The sequence below is a fragment of the Polypterus senegalus genome, chromosome 14 (genome assembly GCF_016835505.1).
Source record: "Polypterus senegalus isolate Bchr_013 chromosome 14, ASM1683550v1, whole genome shotgun sequence".
In the NCBI taxonomy this organism is placed as follows: domain Eukaryota; kingdom Metazoa; phylum Chordata; class Cladistia; order Polypteriformes; family Polypteridae; genus Polypterus; species Polypterus senegalus.
The window spans coordinates 130,657,221-130,675,173 of NC_053167.1; positions in this window are offsets into that span (position 1 = coordinate 130,657,221).

Genomic DNA, 17,953 nt, shown 5'->3' on the forward strand with positions numbered 1-17,953 from the left:
CCTACACGGGAAGTTGGAGAATTAGTGATGAGTGAGTGAGTGAGTGAGTGAGTGAGTGAGTGAGTCTGAGTGAGTGAGCGAGTGAGTCAGTGAGTCAGTGAGCGAGTGAGTCAGTGAGCGAGTGAGTGAGTGAGCGAGTCAGTCAGTCAGTCAGTCAGTCAGTCAGTGAGTGAGCGAGTGAGTCAGTGAGTGAGCGAGTGAGTCAGTCAGTCAGTCAGTCAGTCAGTGAGTGAGTGAGTGAGTGAGTCAGTGAGCGAGTCAGTCAGTCAGTCAGTCAGTCAGTGAGTGAGTCATCAGTGAGCGAGTGAGTCAGTGAGCGAGTGAGTAGTGAGTGAGCGAGTCAGTCAGTCAGTGAGTGAGTGAGTCAGTGAGTGAGCGAGTGAGTCAGTGAGTGAGCGAGTGAGTCAGTGAGTGAGCGAGTGAGTGAGCGAGTCAGTCAGTCAGTCAGTCAGCGAGTCAGTGAGTGAGTGAGCGAGTGAGTCAGTGAGTCAGTGAGTCAGTGAGTGAGTGAGCGCGAGTGAGTGAGTGAGTCAGTCAGTGAGTGAGCGAGTGAGTCAGTGAGTGAGTGAGTGAGTGAGTGAGTCTGAGTGAGTGAGCGAGTGAGTCAGTCAGTCAGTGAGCGAGTGAGTCAGTGAGTGAGTGAGTGAGCGAGTGAGTCAGTGAGTCAGTCAGTCAGTGAGGGCTTTGCCTTTTATTAGTATAGATTCATTGATTAGGTCATGTCCTTTTAAAGGAATTCATCACATATTCAGAAAACTTTTAACATGATTGGTTACAGCTAGTTGCTCACAGGACATGACAGATGTTGATAACTTAGATGGCCACAACTTGATTGATAGTCCTGTTTGTTTAGGATGTACGTGACTTTTTGAATGTATATTTTTCATTTTTATTTAGAGGAGCTGCGTGAACCTCAAGAAGAAGAGAAAAGAACAATGGCCTATATATATATATATATATATTTACAGTAATACCTTGGTATACGTCTGCTTTGGAATAAGTCCAACTTGGTATACGTCCTGTTAGGACATGAAAAATTTTACTTGGTATATGACCTTTGTTAGGAATACGATTCACGTGCTACCCTTGTTTACCTCTCTCTCTCGAGACAAAGCCACGACTGCCCACGAGCGTCAGTACGGCAGTTGCTAGCATTCAGTGAAGAACCCGTGTGCTGTATATGATTGTTCAATGATGCTCTTGTCCATTGCTTTATGTTCGGATGTCGATTGCTATGGTCTGCGTCGTTTGAGACGCATGACTGCCGGAGGGAGGGGTGTGGTTTAGAAGGCACGCTGTATGAAGAGCTGGTTAAACACGGTTCAAAATATACAGCATTCGAAACGTTATTCTGAGTGTGCCGCTACTTCAATCTAGAGAGCACTACACTACCCTTGTTTACCTCTCTCTCTCTCGAGACAAAGCCACGACTGCCCACGAGCGTCAGTACCCCAGTTGTTAGCATTCAGTGGACAACCTGCACTATAACTCTCTGTGAATTTTCTCGTAATTTTGTGTTTTTTCACGTAAATTTGAATTGATTGTTGAAAAGTATGAAGGTGGCATGCGTATCCGGAACATGGCTGCTGCATAACGTATGCCGAGAACGACAGTATCTACGATTGTGAAAAACAAAGATGCTATTAAAAAGTAAAGTGAGGTTAAATTTTACAAAAGCAATTTCATCTAATTGCTTTTGTATTTATGTATTTTAGTATTAAGCAGGGTTTCAATTATTTTATAAATCCCCACCAATGGGATCTGCACTGGCAATCGGTTCAAATCCCATATTCCAATAACAATAGGATTTTTTTTCATGGGAACGGATTAATGATTTTCCCTTTATTTCTTATGGAAAAAATTCTTTTGGTATACGTCCTGTTTGGTATAAATCAAAGAATCTGGAATGGATTAAGGACGTATACTGAGGTTCCACTGTATAATATAATATATTATGATCCAGCTTGGTACAAAACAGGAAACAGTATTGTAAAGAAAGGTTATGCCATAAATATAGTACTTCCCTTAAGGGGTTATATAAAGGACAAGAAATACATTTTATCATAGTGAATAATAAAATAACAGCGTCAGCTTTTAAGCCTAAGCTCAGAAGGATATGAGACTCACACACATGCCAGGTGCACACATAGAGCAGGATTCAAATTTAACTCTCACAAATTCAAGTCAATGAACCCTTGCAAGTACGACTTGGACAATATCACACTGGCATAAAACAAATAAACAATGGCAACTAAAAAAAAAAAATAAGTCAAGGAACCCTTAAGTGTGCAGAATTGTATTCAGAGTTTTGATTTGGCTCTGCAGGAGCTGTGCAGACGGGCTCAACATGGGCTCACTGGATGGAATGCCATGGACGGGCTAAACCTGCAATGGCTCAGCATGGACGGGCTCCACACAGGCTGAAGGGAGCAGCCGCATATGGACTCAATCAACACAGACGGTCTCCACCATGAGATCCACACTAGCCTAGCGCAGTGGTTAATGTGACTGGGATTGTTACCCAGCATGGTCACTGGCTGGAATCTGCACATTCTTTTCATGTCTACATGGATTTCTGTCCAGTCAACCCCACCCACCGTCTCTAAGAGTAGTTTGTCATTTGCAAAAATGCATGAGTGTGTCCTCTGATAGGCCGATACTTCATGCCGGATTAGTTTCTGCCTTACTGTATGTCAACAAGTCCAAACCGCGTTAAAGAGCTTCAGAGATGGCTCGGTGGTCTCAGGCAACAGACGGATCAATGAGCGTATGCTGTACTTTGAGCTGCCAGTCTTTTGGATACAGCTATGGAGTAGGCATGTTATGCCTCCTTTGGCCTTCAGACCAATATTAAACTCATCTGGGAATCGATTCTTGGAGGGGCTGGACGAACGCTGGCCCAAGTAGAAATGTGCCGTTACTGACAAATGGAAGGACGCTCAGTCTTGTAGTGAACGGCCCTTTTCACCTCATCCTGAAAATGCTATGTAAGGTCGAGATCCAGAAACTGTTCAGGCCACTCTCAGGACCCCCGAATTGTTCAATGATGTCAAGTGATATGCCACATTATAATGCTGGAAATGTCCAAGTAAGAGCGGATAACCAGCAGCAGTTGAAGGGATGAACTTGGTCAGCAGCGATGTTTAGATGTCTGGGACCCTAATGAATGTCAGAGAAACCCTCCATACATTATCAAAATGGACCCCACTGACCCCAAACTCGATGGCTCCAAGAACTCCTGTGTTTTCTTCCATCAGCTTGTTGACACAGGAACTGTGGCGGCGTAGCAACGGATGGTGCAGATTGTACAAAACACGAGTGCCTACGAGTTTCGGGGGGCATCACTCGGGGCATATAGATTTTTTAAAAATGGAATAACTTAAATCACTTGCACAGTTCATTGCATTAATAGTTCACAGTTTCAGTGACATGTTTGCACCATCACCAGGCCAGTCCAATCCCATCCATGATGATATTACGTATTCGACAGGCCTACAGTTTACAACCCGTCCTAGTCCGCCTTACAGAGAAGTGCAGATTCCCAAATTTGGCGATCTTTGGCACGCCATAGCGGATGTGAACGGAAGAAATTTTGAAGGACGTCACATTGTAACGGTTGCTACATATTTTATGTGCTTTTATCTGTTTCTGCCGCTTGCTCCCTTTGGCAAAGATGTCTGAGGGAATGAGTGTCTTGGAGTAAAGACATATGTGATGGACAGCCGGCGGTTCAGTCCGGCCGAGACATCCATGAAAGAAAAGAGCCTTTTCAGGGCACTGTATCCCCCGGGACACTAGGTGGCAGCTCCCCTGGATGGCAACGGTTCCCCGGATTAACTCAAAGCATCCTGGGACGTGGAGTCCTTTTCCTCAGCCCTGTTGGGTGCTGTGGGTGCCGCCAGGGGGAGCTCACAAAGAACCTGGGGACTACTACTGTTACGACAACCCGGAAGTACTTCGGAGTCACGAGGACGGAAGCCCGCAGTACTTCTGGGCTACTTAAGTACTAATGATGTGTTGTTTGACCCGGAAGAAGTGGAGGAACACTTCTGGGTCGAGGACTGTTTAAAGGACTGGTCGAGACCCAGCAAGGAGAGCCAGAGTTGGGAGGTTGGGTGACGAAGCTGCTGGGACTGGAGGATTGTATTGTGATTATTGTTATTATTATTGGGTGCTTTGTGCACTGTATTGAAGAAAAGAATTCCTCTTGGTGCTTTTACAAGTGCGTCCTGGACGTCTGTCTGGTGGGTTTCACGGGGCAACAGCGACTCCAAGCGTTCATGCATAGAATTACTAGACGCCGCATGATCAGCAGCATCGTACGTCAACGTCGCTGCCATATTGCGAGTGGCACTGCTGTGGAGTGAAGTCATGGATGAAGATGCCTCACGCGTGTGCTGTTTGGTTTTACAAACCGCTGTACTCTCCAAAGCAGATCCTGAGGGATTACATTTCATAGGTAAGGCTGAACAATTGTTTTGGTTATATCTGGATATTAGAAAATCCCATGTTATAATCTTAGCACTCAAGGTCACCTTACAATAAAATTAAACAACATTAGTAAAATTAAAACAAGAGAATGATAAATCAAAAATTAGCAAACAAACAAAGATAACTGGCAGTAACAGTGCAAAATTCACAATTGGTATGCCAGCTTGAAAAGATCAGTTTTGAGGGCAGTTTTAAAATGTGTTATTGAATCGAGCAGACGAATATGAGAGGGAAGAGAATTCCCGAGTTAAGGAGCACCAGGAGAGACCATCGAGCTCCCATAGCACTGAGTCTGACGTGTGGTACAGAAAGTCGAGCTGCAGATGAGGATCTGAGTGAGCGAGAGGAGTGTCAGTCTGGAGGAGATCAGTGAGGTTGTGGAGAGCTTTAAATGTTAAGAGCGGTATTGTGTATCGTATTCTGTAGTTAACAGGGAGCCAGTGACGTTGAGAGAGAATCGGTGTGATGTGTTCAGTGGATTTAGAACAGCAGGTTATTATCTTGGCAGCAGAATTTTAAAGAAGCTTTAAGCGATGGATACGTTTTTGAGGGATGCCAAATAGAATAGCATTACAGTAATCTATACGTGAGGCGACTCGGGCATTAACTGATACTTCAGTACTGTGCTGCGTAAGAACAGGATGAAGTCTAGAAATGTTTCGGAGATGGAAGAAGGCAGTCTGAGAAATGTTACTTATATGGGAGGAATTATTTAATAATAATTATAATTATTATTATTTAATAATTGCAATTATCTATACTAATAAAAGGCAAAGCCCTCACTGACTCATACTGACTCATCACTAATTCTCCAACTTCCCGTGTAGGTAGAAGGCTGAAATTTGGCAGGCTTATTCGTTACAGGTTACTTACAAAAGTTAAGCAGGTTTCATTTCAAAATTCTACGTGGAACGGTTATAACGGTCGACAAAGTCCGCCATGTTGAACTTTCTTATTTATGGCCCCATCTTCACAAAATTTGGAAGGTGGCTTCCCTGCGCTAACGAAACCGATGTGCGTACTTATTTGGTGGTATGATGCCACTGTCGGCCACCATATTGAACTTTTCAACGGTCTTTGTTACTTATGGGCCCATCTTCAAGAAATTTGGTATGCGGGTTCCCAACGCTAACTGAATCCTACCTACGTACATATATACGTCCATAGCTTGCAGCTTGGTCATCGTGTGAGGTGGCGTTGGGTCCCCCATCCCAACGCCTCCCACGTTGTTGGCTGCCTGCCTATATAAGGCCGTCCATCGCTCCGGTCTCTACATTCCCTTCTTGCTTCGCCACGGATTCACGTCTCCCTGCTGATAACTACAGCCTTTTTATTTAATCCACGGCTTCTCCGCTGTTTTATTGTTCATTTATTACAATTATAGTTATTGTGTAGGTATTTTAGACTTACTTTACATTGTTCAGGTACCCATTTCCTTTATCGTTCCAACCGTACCCCCATTAACATGTCTATCGAGGTGATCACTATTGATCAAAGAACTGTCACTTACTGAGTGGTTTCCATGCCGGAAGATGGCACCTACCTTTTCCATTCTCTTTGTTACATATTGCACGGCCATATCAGGCTCACTCTTGATATCCGGAGGAACATTGTGTCTTATGTATTGAATGACTGGACAGGTTCAAGGTGTGGACTGATGACGGTACAGGAGATAATTAGACTACACAGGAGCACTAGAAGAGTGAAATGCTTAAGCCCTTCACCTATGGATCTGCATGTGAGTTGATGGCTGCCACTGAATTGTTCGGTTGTAAACTTTCAAGTGTACGAAATGGCCAAATATTTTACACCTTTCGACAACCGCCAGTGCCTCTTAAATATCTTAGACTCACAGGTGACGATTTCAGTAGTGGACACTTTGATGTTTATGAATGTTTAAACTCTCAAAAGCTGGATGTGAAGTTATCGATGAAACCGGTTGTATACTTGCAACGCTTGACAGATGCCGAATGTCACTTCAACACAACAAGTCCTACAAATACTAACGTAACTGAAACAAACCATGAAACTCAAACCGATTATGACAGCAGCAATCCAAGCTGTGAGATTTGAGACAAGATTACTGTTCACATGGCCGACTGTACGTTACATGCTCAAGAGTAAGCTCAGCGTACAGCTTGGTCATATTACAACCGGAGGGCCGAACTGACAATGTGGCATACAAAGAGATCCTTAACAAATAATTATTGGTATATTTTCCCTCAGTTTAAAAAGGTTTAATTTTCTTCTTAATAAAAATTTTAAGGCAGTACTTCACCGCTGCGAACCGCGGGTATTTTGCTAGTTAAGTGTATAAATGGATATAAATAACTGCATTTAAACGATTCGCCAAAATCTGTTGTATGTAAATGATACTGTTTTAAACGTTATTGTTTTTTCATCAGAAAACCCATTTTCCATGTCTACCTGTATTGGTTTAAATGGCACTTTTGCCACTCGCAATATGGCAGACGCGCTGACGCATCGTGTCGACTGGGCAGCACAGTGAATGCGGCGTCTATCTGTATATGTCTATGTCTTGGAGGATATCGAGTAGGGGGCCAAACCACGCCTGTGGGTCCTTGCCAAAACGCACAGGTGTATGTCGTAAGAAGGAGAACCGACTTCGAAAGGGAAGGAGGCGCGTGTTAAAAAAGAAGGATTGCTTGAGAAGGAGCTGGGAAGGTGGATTAGTAAGAAAGCGATCTGTAAAGCAAATAAGGCTCCGTAACTAGATCAGTTCAGGCGCAAGGAAAAAAGAGAACCAGGAAAGGTCATCGGAGCGCACGACTTTATCTTAAATTTGTGACGCTGGCATCTTCCATGGAGGGACATTAACGCCAATACACCCGGGTGAGGCGGACTTCAACATTCGATAAAAGAGTCGTCTCCAAGATGGGAGATCGCTTCTTTTATATCTAACGAGTCAGTGGGATACTTTGGCTCCTACGATGGATTTATCGGCGGACTTCCCGGGCCGATTGGATTCAAAGCTAAGACAAAGTCGATATAAAAGGGACTGGGGAACGAGCATGTCTAATTTATATGTGTGTATATTTATATATATGTATGTGTTGTGAATATTTTTGTGCTGTCTGTTTTGCTGTTTTCTGGGGAGTGCATTATAGAGGGGTTCAAGGGGGTGGTCATATTAAAAACCATTGTGCGTGAGGAAAGATGTACAGCCAACCCACAACCAAATGGCCACCAAAGTGTGGCTAATCATCGACTTACTGTCATACATGGAAAAGATGAAGAGTCGTGGTCAAAAGTCTTAGACGTTATGTCTTCTGGATGAGTGTGTCAACAGAAAAGAGCTAATTGAACCATTCCAGACATTTCTTTTGAATAAATGAAGAGATACAGTAAGATATCTGAATGGCCTCTAAAGTAACAGAGCCAGTTTGAAAATGTGAGGTGTTTAGGTTAAGGTTAGGTTTAGATTTAGGTTTAGGTCAGGGGTCCTCAATCACAGTCCTGAAGGGCCGCAGTGGCTGCAGGTTTTTATTCCAACTAGTTTCCTAATTAGAAAGCAGTCCATGCCGATAATGAAGCTTGGTATTTAACTATTTAGCTTGTTAATGCTTGCATTCACCCAATAAAAATTTTAATTGTGTTAATTGAGTTTCCTTCTCTGAGAACATCATTCATGTGTTTTGTGGAGCAGAAAAGATTTAATCTTAACGGTCCTGCCAATTCCTCTCTCATTCATTTTTATCACAGATACTTCATGGTAAGCACATTAGCTGGAGAGTTGCTGCTTTATTGGTTAATTACATTATTAACGAATGTCTGTTTAAGAAAACAGGCAACAAGTAAAACTTAAATGCAGCTGCTGAAATCTAAAATAATGTGAAAGGATCAGACTGGACACACTTAAAGGGTTTGGGGCAGCCACTCACTTTATCTGACTGCAGTGGGTTTGGTTTTGGACAGAAGTGTCTCTGTTGGAGTCCAGACATGAACTGCTAAGGGTTTGGCAAGATGGCACTTTTAAGTGCTCAAAGCGGAAGTGACATAGGGGAACCGGAAGTGACATCCTTCTGACGTCATACTGGGCGCCGGAGCCAGAAGTGATGTCATCCTGGGTGCCGGAACTGGAAGTGACCTCCTTCTGACATCGTCCTTGGTGCCAGAACCATAAGTGACATCATCCTGGCCGCCGGAAACAGAAGTGATGTCATCCTGGGTCCCCGGAAGTGAGCTTCTTCTGACGTCGTCCTGGTCGTTGGAACTGGAAGCAATGTTTTCCATGTTGATTCAGACAGTTTTTCCCGTTTTTGGTCTGCAGAGGCAACAGGAGATGGCATGGCATGGTGTGAAATTACCTTCGCTTGGTCCATAGAATGTCCTCCTACTCGCACATGCGTGACAACAGGCAATTAAAGGTTCTGAATGGTAACAGGGAAGAGAACTAAAATTAAGGTTAAAAAACGTATTGCTTTAGTAGTACATAAATGGGTTCTAATTAAGTGAAAACATGCAGCCACAGCAGACCTCCAGGACTGTGACTGAGGACCTCTGATCTACAACATACAGTAACTAAAATTTGTCTTTGATGAATAAAGGCACAAACAAGGCATAGAGTTAAACACCAACTATCATTATCAGCAAGGACTAAGTTCTAATTAGAACATTGGCTGGACTGAAAACCAATAGCCACGTGATTGAGGACCCCTGATTTAGGTGGACGTTATTATCCCAGTGGAAAATTAGCTTGCAATGGAAAGTACAAAAAACAGAAGACCTTGTTCCAGTGATCCAATAGATAAACAGTGACACAACATTTGACAAGTAATGTGATTGCATAAACACACACATACACTCAAGATCAATACAAAGAAGAAGAATTGCGTTCAACAGAACACAAAATGATAAAGCAGAATTTAACATTTAGCAGCATCCCTGCAATTAACAGAATTTAAAATGCTTATCTAGCTCTAGGAAGCTCAGTGATGATTAGTGAGCAGCAGTGTGGTTTCATGCCAAGAAAGACCACCACAGATGTGTTGTTTGCTCTGAGGATGTTGATGGAGAAGTTTAGAGAAGACCAGAAGGAGCTGCATTGCGTCTTTTTGGACCTGCAGAAAGCATATGACAGGGTGACTGAGAGGAGCTGTGGTATTGTATGAGGAAGTCGGGAGTGGCAGAGAAGTATGTAAGAGTTGTTCAGGATATCTATGAGGGAAGTGTGACGGTGGTGAGGTCTGCTGTAGGAGTGACGGATTACATCAGGGATCGGCTCTGAACCCCTTTCTTATTTGCAATGGTGATGGACAGGCTGACAGACGAGATTAGACAGGAGTCCCCGTGGACTGTGATGTTTGCTGATGACATTGTGATGTGTAGCGATAGTAGGGAGCAGGACGAGGAGACCCTGAAGAGGTGGAGATATGTTCTAGAGAGGAGAAGAATGAAGGTCAGTAGGACCACCAAGACAGAATACATGTGTGTGAACGAGAGGGAGGTCAGTGGAATGGTGAGGATGAAGGGAGTAGAGTTGGTGAAGGTGGATGAGTTTAAATACTTGGGATCAACAGTACAGAGTAATGGGGCTTGTGGAAGAGAGGAGAAAAAGAGAGTGCAGGCAGGGTGGAATGGGTGGAGAAGAGTGTCAAGAGTGATTTGTGACAGACGGGTATCAGCAAGAGTGAAAGGGAAGGTCTACAGGACAGTAGTGAGACCAGTTATGTTATATGGGTTGGAGACGGTAGCACTGACCAGAAAGCAGGAGATAGAGCTGGAGGTGGCAGAGTTAAAGATGCTAAGATTTGCTTTGGGTGTGATGAGGATGGACAGGATTAGAAATGAGGACCTTAGAGGGTCAGCTCAGGTGGGACTGTTGGGAGACAAAGTCAGAGAGGCGAGATTGTGTTGGTTTGGACATGTGAAGAGGAGAGATACTGAGTATACTGGGAGAGGGATGCTAAGGATAGAGCTGCCAGGGAAGAGGAGAAGAGAAGGAAGGCCTAAGAGAAGGTTTATGGATGTGGTGAGAGAGGACATGCAGGTGATGGGGGTGACAGAACAAGATGCAGAGGACAAGAATAGATATGGAAACAGATGATCTGCTGTGGCGACCCCAAATGGGAGCAGCCGAAAGAAGAAGAAGAACAACAGTGTTAAAGTGGACAAAACCATAATGACACTATGTCCATAATGTCCACCTTAACACTGTTGAGTTTCCTAAAGAAAGAGAAGTTGTGCCTGGTCTTTTTTCTTTTTTACAGATTTGCGCTGTTGGTTATCGATGATTGTTCCCAGATATTTGTATTGCTCTGCCATCTCCAAAGTTGAGACAGTGGATGGTGGAGAGCATCTGAAATCCACAACCATATCTTTTGTCTTAGAAATATGAAGTCATAAATTAGCGCGATCACACCATCGTACAAATTCACTGACAACAGCTCCATAGGCATCTTTCTTACCTTGTTGAAGAAGTCATCTGTGGATCTCAGGGTATGTCTATCCTTGTGTGAACTCCTGCACTCATTTGTCGCCATCCAGCCCAGTATTTGATAAAGCAGATCTGATAATGACCAGTGAACCAAAATGATGAACCGAAATAGAAACAGCTGTGTAAGAAGGAATAAAGCTTGTAGCGGTCCGGTGCCACTCAGATTCACACCCTCAGGGGGACGGTGACTGATATTTTTTTTTTGGTGGGGATTCCAGGAACGCAGCCAGCCTCTGCCCGACCCGCACTCACTCACGAACAGAGACACAAATCAAATAAATGAATGAATAATATGTTAAATGGAAATCAAATACCAATAACAAAAAAAATCAGACAACCCTCCCCTTTGGCGATAACAAATACAACATGCAACAATAACGCAAAACCCCCCACGACGATGTCCATGGATCAGTCCCAATGCAGCCGTGACAGAAGAAGTGGTGTGGAGTGAACGATGACCATCCCGGGACCGGCTTTCCGTAAGTAACGTAACAAAGAGTCCTTCCAGTAGTCCTGAGAGATGAGATTTGTGGGAGACGCACAACAACTAATTCACCACTACTCATATGACAGGCGGGCACAAGACAGTCCATCCAACGTTACAGAAAACGATCCAGGGTATAAACGACATTCCACAAGGAGTTACGTTAGACAGGAAAAACGGGTAAACAGAAACACAGACGCCCCTTCTCGCTGCTTTTCAAGATTCCCGCTGGCCCCTCTTGTCCCTAGGCAGCCCCTGCGCCCATTTCAGATGACCAATGATGGCCTTTGGGACAGCTGGGAAATGGAGTCTATCAAGTGGTAGCACTGCTACAAAAAAGAAAATGGCAGACGTGGCTTTTTAAGTGGTGAATGTTCCACCAGTTTGCATAGCAAGACATCCTGCATCATCAAGGTTTCTTCTACCAAGCTGTCAGATGTTTCCAGATGTGCTGTCCTAGCTCTTCTGCAGCAGCACAAACCAATGGGCAAGGCTGAGGACCAGAAAGACAGCGGTCAGCCACGGAAACTGAGTGCTGCGAACAGGAAATGCAAACGTCGAGCTTTCTTCACTTATACATCTGAAGATGTTCAGCAATGCAAAACTGGCAGAAGCCGCTGGGACCCTTGTAGCTCAAAATGGGCATTGCCCATTCTGTTAGACCTTAGTGGCACACCAGGCCGCTTAAGGCAGCAGATTTAACAGACGTCCAAGCTGCACCGTCCCATGGTGACATTCCTACAGCTTGCACCAGGATCCACCTGGACTTCATCTGATTACAAAGGTGACAATCAGAGTTGAACTGGCATCTTCCCAGAAGCCCCTCTGGCACCATCTTGAGACAGAAAGTGTCAAAAGAACACAGGCCAGAACAAAGCCCTACAGTGCCCTCCGTAATGTTTGGGGTCAAAGATTCATTTTTTTCTTGATTTCCCCTTCTGCTCCAAAGTTTAAAATGACAAATCCAACAATTCAGGCATCGTGATTAAAGTGCACATTGCAGGCGTATCGGCCACAACTCTTTTTCTACACTTCTGAGAAGTACAAGCAGATTCTTATCCAGCATGCAATACCATCTGATCGGTCCAAAGTTCATAATCATGAAAGTTCATGATCGTCTCATTAGTTCAAAGTTCATTATCTCAAATACACAACTAAAACCATAAGAAGAAGAACTGGGGGAATAACGCAGCAGATGGTATGGCCTCCTCAGAATCCTGATCTCCACATCATTGAGGCAGTAGAGGATTACCCAGCATGCAATATCATCTGATTGGTCCAAACTTCATAATCATGATTGTTTTAAAGTTCATGATCGTCTCATTAGTTCAAAGTTCATTATCCCAAACACACAACCAAAATCATAAGAAGAAGAACTGGGGGAATAACGCAGCAGATGGTATGGCCTCCTTAGAATCCTGATCTCCACATCATTGAGGCAGTAGAGGATTATCCAGCATGCAATATCATCTGATTGGTCCAAACTTCATAATCATGATTGTTTTAAAGTTCATGATCCCAAAGACACATCCAAAATAAAAAAAAGAAGAAATGGGGATACTGCAACAAATGGTATGGCCCTCCTCAGAGTCCTGATCTTCACATCACTGAGCCAGTCGAGGATTACCAGTAAGACAGCCAAAGTCTGCAGTGTACTGGCGTCAGGGGACAAGAGGCACACGAGGGCCTGCAGAAGCTGAATAACAGCGAAGCTGAGAGGCGCTCGCACCAAATTTTGAGTTTGGTGAATTTATTTTTTCTATATACTGCCCTTTGTCGGAAGTTCATCTCTATATATAAACTTCTTTTCATGTTTGAAACAGAAATTACGTATGACCAGAGAACATATTATAATACAGGAAGTAATCACTTCGTTTGTGGACGCCATTTTTATATCGTCTTTAGGAATTGTTATTATTTGTCTGAGAGTTATTTTACTGATATTGAAAAGAAATAAATACAAACACACCGATCTATCCCATAGAAGTGTGCCCCGCGTCGCCCTCTCCCAGCCCTCCTCTCTGGACTCCAGCGCTGAGCCGTCCGCCGCCAGGCGTTCTGACAGAGAAGTTTTATTTATTCGTCCACGTGACTGTCGCGGAAACTGCCACATTATAACTTGTTTTAAGTGGCAGTACTTGATAGTAGAAGAGATGAGGAAAACATCTTTGCGTCTTTCTACTTTTTAACTGCGCCGAGCTGTAAATAATGTGAAGACGACACCGCCTTCAGCGGTGAGGGGTCGTGAGAACAAAGTGGACGCTAGGAGGTGCGGAATGTCGGGCAGCTCCGCTGGGTCGAGAGCTTCGCAGTTTTGGGCGGCGTCCTCTCTTCTCGCACTGTTTGTGACACTTCGAGTGCCCCGCCGGCTCCTGGGAGAGTGGAAATCTTTGCGAATGAGCGTGATCGGCGCCATCGAAGCAGGACTTTCTTTGTAAATTGCGCTGCACGACTACTTACTGTCCCTTAAGGTGAGTTCAGGTCACTAAAACCCCGCAACATTCAAGGTTGCTTTTGTGATCAATTCTTTTAAGACGATGGAGGGTTTACATCTAAGAAGATGCACCCACCTCTTCATGTTAAGTATTGGACTTGGGAATTGTTTGGACCTTCGGCCCGTTAAACACGGAAGGGCAGCGCCCACATTTCTCAGAATAATTTTTCTCTTAAATCACAGGCACGTAGTGCAACGTTGGTCAGGCAGAAATTTGCAGGATCGCATAGAAAATGTCATTTCTATACCCCAGTGGTCATGTAGCGCCTTTCACAAGGGATCTGCTACCGAGAGATGATCCAAATACATTGAAGCTGCTGTTAGTGCTACTTACCTGTTGTGTTATAGCGCCTTTAAAATGTTCTTTACCCGAAAGCACTCCAGTAGGGCTCAATGTATCTTGACTTCTTACATGTTAATGTTTTACTGTTTAATAATTGATATATTACATTTTACTTTTTTCCCTTGCACTCAGAGATCGAAGCCACTGGGTAATCAGCTAGTTGATTAATAAAAACTATTCAAAAATGCTAATTTTGAAAGAAATCTTGCTTAAAGACTTGCACAGCGCTCTATATGAAAAATAACGCTGGCATGTTTATGAGCATTCAAGAATAATTTAAAGAAAAGCCAAGCAAAATGACACCTTTGATTGGCTAACTAAAAAGATTACAATATACACGCTTTCGAGGCAACTTCTTCAGGCGAGATGTAATATAATATAATGTAAGATGTAATGTTATGTAATCTCAGTTGCCTTGAAAGGTTGCATGTTGTAATCTTTTGAGTTAGCCAATAAAAGGTGTCATTTTGCTTGGCTCTTCTCTACATTCATAATGGCTAACACGGTACAACACCCTGGGACTACAGAATAATTTAAAAAATTATAGTCGCACACAAATTTTGGGAAGCATTGCAGAAGTGATTACTTTTGATGTAGTCTTTTTTTGGCCATGTCCAAATTCTTTTGTAGATACCACAAAGGGCTGGATGGACATCCCGGCCAGGAAAGGATGTGGACCTGGAAGTAAGAGATGGATGGACAGCCCCTATAAAAGTAAAGATGCCATTAGGGAATTGTTAGTTTCCCCGATGCGCTAGATGGCAGCAGTCCCGGATATCCACACCCAGTGGGAAACCAGCAGGGCATTCTGGGAAATGTAGTCTGGCTGGGCAGCCCTTGCTAGGATCACGGGGTGCTGCAGGAGGGCGTTGCAGGGAAACAAGCACCCTACTCGATTAATGGACTTCCATGTGACCCGGAAGTACCTCCATTGGGGCAATCGCCCTGACACCGGAAGTACTCCCGTTGTCTGTAATAAAAGGGACCGCACTCCCTTTTTCATGAGAGTCGTAGCTGGGTGGTAGAGAGGCAGCACTCGACTGGAGGAGGGCAGTGCAGTGGTGAGAGAATCATAGTAGAGAGAGAGAGAAAGCAATATTTTGTGCTTGTGTAACAATTTTGGAGATATTTATAATAAAACAAACTTCCTTTATTTGCACCCGGGACTGTGTGTTCGTGTCGGGGTTTGGGCTGGCTGTCGCCCATCACGCTTTCTTTCTTTAACACTTTAAAACTCATTCCAATAAAGAGGGCCCTCCTCACAAAATGGGTGCAAAACAAAAGCTCTGGATTTCATTAGGCCAAGTCTCCGAGACCGACAGAAAGAGAAAAGTGCAAATGAGCCGGGTCACAGTTTGATATGTGACATCATTTACTTTCTGCTGACTTTTTATGGAATAGACTCTGCTTGTGGCCTCTTCTAGGAGGGCAGGTCTGTTGGACCAACTGAGAAATGCAGCAAGATTTATGGGCGAGTTGTCCAGGGTCTTGCAGTGGTCTTTAGGGGTCCAGTCATCCAGTTCAGGGCATCTTAGGTCAACTGCTGACTCCAGATTGTCCTGCCATGCATGAGTGTGGCTGAGCGTAGCCTGAAGGAGATGACAATAGGAATTCGCCAGGCTGATACAGTGGAGCACTTTAAAACACTGCTGAAAACACATTACTTTAACATGGCCTTTTTATAACTTCACTGTAACTTAATCCTGATACTCTGTATGTTCAGTTCATCATAATAACTATTCACAGTGGCTCTAAAATCCGTACTGACCCCTACTCTCTTTTCTGTTTCTTTTTCCGGCCTGCGTCACCATCACCTACTCAAAGCATCATGATGCTCCAACAATGATGGACGGATTAAAAGGCAGAAGTCTACGTGACCATCATCATCATCAAGCCCTTCCGTGAGAACCCTAAATCCAAAGAGGACTGTTTCATTTATGTTAGATAGATGCCCAGAGGGGACTGGGTGGTCTCATGGTCTGGAATCCCTACAGATTTTATTTTTCTCCAGCCGTCTGGAGTTTTTTTTGTTTTTTCTGTCCCCCCTGGCCATTGAACCTTACTCTTATTCGATGTTAATTAATGTTGATTTATTTTGTTTTATAATTGTGTCTTTCATTTTTCTATTCTTTAATATGTAAAGCACTTTGAGCTACTGTTTGTATGAAAATGTGCTATAGAAATAATTTTTTTAAATTAATTTTATTAGTTTTGGTCTCCAGGCTACAAAAAGGACATAACATCACTAGAGAAGGTCCAGAGAAGAGCGACTAGGCTGATTCCAGGACTACAGGGGTTGAATTATGAGGAAAGATTAAAAGAGCTGAGCCTTTACAGTTTAAGCAAAAGAAGATTAAGAGGTGACATGATTGAAGTGTTTAAAATTATGAAGGGAATTAATGCAGTGGATCGAGACTCGTATTTTAAAATGAGCTCATCAAGAACACGGGGACACAGTTGGAAACTTGTTAAGGGTAAATTTCGCACAAACATTAGGAAGTTCTTCTTTACACAAAGAACGATAGACACTTGGAATAAGAGACCAAGTAGTGTGGTAGACAGTAAGACGTTAGGGACTTTCAAAACTCGACTTGATGTTTTCTTGGAGGAATTAAGTGGATAGGACTGGCGAGCTTTGTTGGGCTGAATGGCCTGTTCTCGTCTAGAGTGTTCTAATTCTAATTCTAATTCTAATTCTAATTCTATTACAATCCATACAAAGTAATCGAGTTTTTACAAAAAGAAAAATTAGGGTTAAGAACAAATCGATCCCCACCCCAGAGAGAGAGAGCAAGCCGAACGGCGTGAAATTTAAGGCTTGTAAACATACCTAAATGAATAAATTCTCCGTGCTTTATAAACTTATTTTAAAATATTACTGATTAGATCCTGCCAGGTTTTGAAAAAAGTCTGTACGGATCCTCTAACTGAGTATTTGATTTTTTCCAATTTCAAATAATATAACACATCGGTTTCCCACTGACTTAAAAGAGGAGAGTTTGGGTTCTTCCAGTTTATCAGAATGAGTCTGCGTGCCAACAGTGTAGTGAATGCCATCACAATTTGTTTGTCTTTGACATTTTATTTCATTCTGCAAACGTGGCCTCCCTCTCACTGCATCTCTGCAACTGAAAAATTAAAATCATCTTCTCAGACCCACTTCATCCAATTCAGGCTTTCCCGCCTTCAGGCCCCAAATGCTGAAATGCTAAAATGAGTTTTACACCGCATTTATAGAAAGTGTTGCGACCTCCTCATTTTCTGCTCACTTTATTGTGCTGCAGTTTTCATTTAAAATGGATACATTTGCCTTTTTTTGCCTATCAATCAACGCTCAATACCCCATAATGACAAACTAAAAACGTGTTTTTGCGAATTTATTAAAAATCAAATGCTGAAATCTCTCATTCCTGGAAGTATTCAGACCCTTGTCTCCATATTACTCCAAATTGTGCTCCGGTGCCCCCTGTTTCCTCTAATCCTCCTTGAGATGTGCCCAGAACTTGACCGGAGTCCACCTAAATAGACTCTTTCTCTCTGCACGTCAGACGGATGCTTCACTTCCAGTGCCGATATCAAAACGGACTGACAATGGCGTTTTCACCCAATCCCTTCAAAGATCTGTCCAGACTTACGGTAAACGACGCAAGTCGCATTATTCAAACACCAGTGGGCGCCCGCCGT